The sequence below is a fragment of the Ornithorhynchus anatinus genome, chromosome 9 (assembly GCF_004115215.2).
Source record: "Ornithorhynchus anatinus isolate Pmale09 chromosome 9, mOrnAna1.pri.v4, whole genome shotgun sequence".
In the NCBI taxonomy this organism is placed as follows: Eukaryota; Metazoa; Chordata; class Mammalia; order Monotremata; family Ornithorhynchidae; genus Ornithorhynchus; species Ornithorhynchus anatinus.
Genome location: NC_041736.1, coordinates 6035561 through 6039194, shown reverse-complemented (window position 1 = coordinate 6039194; position 3634 = coordinate 6035561). Strand labels below are relative to the sequence as shown.

At 53.6% G+C, this 3634-nt stretch overlaps 1 long non-coding RNA gene across 1 annotated transcript; it reads left to right on the top strand.

The window, feature by feature from the left end:
* Positions 1-284: 284 nt before the first annotated feature.
* On the top strand, positions 285-3317 carry LOC120638618. Its single transcript, XR_005660369.1, has 2 exons — positions 285-435; positions 2742-3317. It is a non-coding gene; the product is annotated as an uncharacterized LOC120638618 (long non-coding RNA).
* Positions 3318-3634: the final 317 nt, after the last annotated feature.

Here is a 3634-nt window from a genome sequence, read left to right as displayed (position 1 = left end):
TCAGATGTCATTAGACTTTTATCAGGATTAACCGGCGGTCTCGACAGAATAAACCGGCTTTCTTCTGCTACAGGATGTTAAAGAGGCGGTGGACACATTCCCCGCTTTTATCTGGGACGGCCGTTTATCTTCTCCCCCCTCCCGCCACCCGGCATATCACAGTCACTGCCCAGTGGCGATAATAAAATCTAGTCCGGCTTTTAAGGAGCCAAACTGTGGTGTCGGCGTGTCACTGACTTCGGCGAGATATGCATCTCCAGAGGTTGCCATGGCGAACGCGGAACCAGAGTTCTCCTAACGAGGGAGCGAGCTATCTCTCCCTGACAGCAGACAACGGCGTTTCAGCCATGTCCTATTAGTGCTCTCCGTACCGCCGGACGCGAGGCCGAGCCGGCCGGCTCGGCGGTCGCTCACATTTCTGGGAGGCCGGCGGGGGTGAGCAGTTGTGTCCGATCAGGGGCCGTCACTTAAGAATCCGACGGTGGAATTTCTAGGTTGGAAGCTCATCAGGCCGGGCCGGACCCTGGGGAGTTGCCTTTGACTGGGACTCTGTCCTTGACAGTTTTATTACACAAAGCGAATCCCGAGCTGCCGCTGTGTGTGTGTGTGTGTGTGTGAACAGGACAGTGGCAGCGGGGAAGGGGAGGCTCCTCGGCATCTTTGCTTATGAAAAGGGAGACGATGTTACAGGCAGACGGGATCAGGAGAATGTGCATCAGAAGCTGCAGTGGCGTTAGACGGAAGGTCGGTTTCTGAGGTGCGGGTTGTCTGAGTACAGAAGAGAGGTGGTTCTGGCACCGGTTTAGGGGATCCGGCCTTTATCATCACGGCAACGGCGGTGACCGGTCGCTCCTGAATATCAAGGCGGCAGCTCATTTCAAGTTCTAGGGAGGGTGACTAGCCTTCTCCCAGGAACTTCCACCGCACTCTACATCCATCACTCCTCTCTGTCGTCCTTCCACTCCCCGATCCCTGACTTCCTTCCTCTTTCCCCTCACTGACATTTCCCTACCCCTTCCTAACCTCCTGACTCTCCCCCTTCTCTGAAATCCTTCCTCATCCCCCTCCCTGACCTCCTTCTCCCCCGCCAATTTCCTTCCTCATCTCCCTTCCTGATCTCCTTCCACTTCCCTCTCTCCGGCCTCCTTCCTCTCCCACTTCCCTGACCTCCTTCCTCTCCCTCATCTCTGACCTCTTTCCTCTCCCCCATCCTGACCTCCTTCCATTTCCCCCTCTCTGGCCTCCTTCCTCTCTCCCATCTCTTCCGACCTCCTCCTCCTCCTCCTCCTCCTCCTCCTCCTCCCCCATCCCTGACTTCTTCCTCATCCTCCTCCCCGATCTCCTTCCACTTCCCCCTCTCCACCCTCCTTCCTCTCCCCCATCCCTGACCTCCTTTTACTTTCCTCCTCCTCCTCCCGCTTCCTCTCCTCCTTCCCTGACCTGCTTCCACTCCCCCTACCCTAGGAGTCAGATGTGGCTGTGTTTGAAGGGCTGGCCTGATGAAAGCCAAATCTCTCATTCACCTCCCATATTTTCCTTCTCCGATCGACGGAAGACAGACCCCCAGCCTATCCACTTCCATCTCCCACCTCATCAAGTGCGGACTCCGGAGATTCGGGCACCGAAGTACAGCGTGGTGGCTGAGGTGACACTCACCCACTTCGGAGGGGCCCCGGAGACACCAGCAGTTGACCGAAGAACCTGCAGTTAAGCGTTGACCACCCAAGAACAATCAATCAAAAGTGTTCACTGAGCCCCTAGTGTGCGCAGAGCCCCGAGCTAAGAATTTGGGAGAGTACAATAGATTAGCGGACCCGATCTCTGCCTTCAAGGAGCTTACGGTCTGGCAGGGTGATGGTCACTAAGTCAAGTAATCGGTGGTATTTATTGAGTGCTTACTATCCGCGGAGCACTGTACTGAGTACTTGGGCAAGCGCAGTAGAACAGTTAGCAGGCATTCTCCCTGCTTACTGTGTGCGGACCTCTTTACTAAACCCATGGAATGAGCAGGGAGGTCTAGTGGAAAGAGAAGGGGACTGGGGGACGGAGGATCTGGGTTCTAATTCTGCATCCACCACCTACCAGTTGGATGATCACCTCGGGAAAGTCACTTAATTTCTCTCTGCCTCAGTTCCTTCATCTGCAGAATGGGGATTCAATACCTGTTCTCCTTCCTTAGACTGTGAGCCCCCTGTGGGACCTGATTATCTTGTATCATCCCGGCGCTTAGTACAATGCTTAGCACATAGTAAGCACTTAAAAAGGCCACAGTTATTATTAGTATTACAATAAAATATACACGATCTCTGCCCCGAAGGAGCAGAAAGTGAAGAACTTAAACTCCAGGCGGGAGAAAGTATCACAAGAAGCCGCAAGACCTAGTGGCTAGAGTGTGGGCCTGGGAGTCAGGAGGACCTGGGTTCTAAACCCGGCTCTGCCATTTGTCTGCTGTGTGATCTAGGGTGACTCAGTTTACTTCTCAGTTACCTCATCTCTAAAATGGGGATTAAGACTGTGAGCCCCATGTGGGACGTGGACTCCGGCACATAGTAAGTACATGACAAATACCATAAAGAAACAACTATTTTGATTCGGTGCCTGCCAGGACCAGAAGTGGAAAGATTCCTAAGCTCTTTGTTTAGCCCCTAGAACCGCCAGCTTATTATTTGCTTTATCATTTCCTTCCTTCTGTAGATCACGTTTATTCATTATCTCATCTCTGCTTTTCCTTTCTCATTCAGAACCTCAGAGATGATCATTTAAACTGATTTACTTCTGGCTTTATGACCGCAGGGAGCGGCTGAAACAACGAGAAAATCCCCTACCCCCGGCTAACCCGAATATTTTATTGACTGCAAATAAACTCCGTGGCAGGTGCCGGCAGGGAGATAATATTATAATCAAGTATTCGGAGAAGGTTAGGTTGGCCCTATTCTCTCTATATTGAATAATCTCTCAATTTGCCGACTCATTTCCGGAAAACAAGACACGCGTATTTCTGAGAGGGGACGCGGACAAGCCTCGGAACGCCGCGGGACTTGGCGAAATCGCCGAAGACGACGATAGCGTTCTCTCGGGATGAAGAATCGAATCGCTTGCTGGCTAGTTGAGGCTCGAGGCGAAGAGATTTCACCGTTGACGGACCAGCAGCAGAGACCGTGGGGCCAGTGGGAGCCGATCACGGTGTCGCATTTGAAAAGCGCGGAGTAAATAAGTCCGTGACTGTGAATGTTCAGCTTTTCCCTCTGCCGCCTGGTTGTAGCAAACCTCACCGGCTGTCTTGGGAAAAATGGTCCGTCTCAAACGGTCTTTCCTGGTCGGTTTGTTTCTCGTGTCCTGCTTTCAGAGCCTCGTGGGAGTCGGGACGGTCCTCGCGATGAACGTCCGATGGTGGGATGTGAGCCTGGGCTTCTGCCCGACGCGTTGAATGAGTGACGGGCCCGAGGGTCACCCCCGCCGCGTCTGGGCCGTACCGCCTCATTTCCCGGGCCGTACCTCCTCACCTTCCGCGGCCCCGCTTGCCGCGGGTTCTCATTGATCTCTCTCGAGCCGTGGGGGCTCCTTCGGCTCCCCGCACCAGTGGATTCCCAGGATCAGGTTTCAGAAGGGTTTCTGATTCTCAGCCCTGACAGAA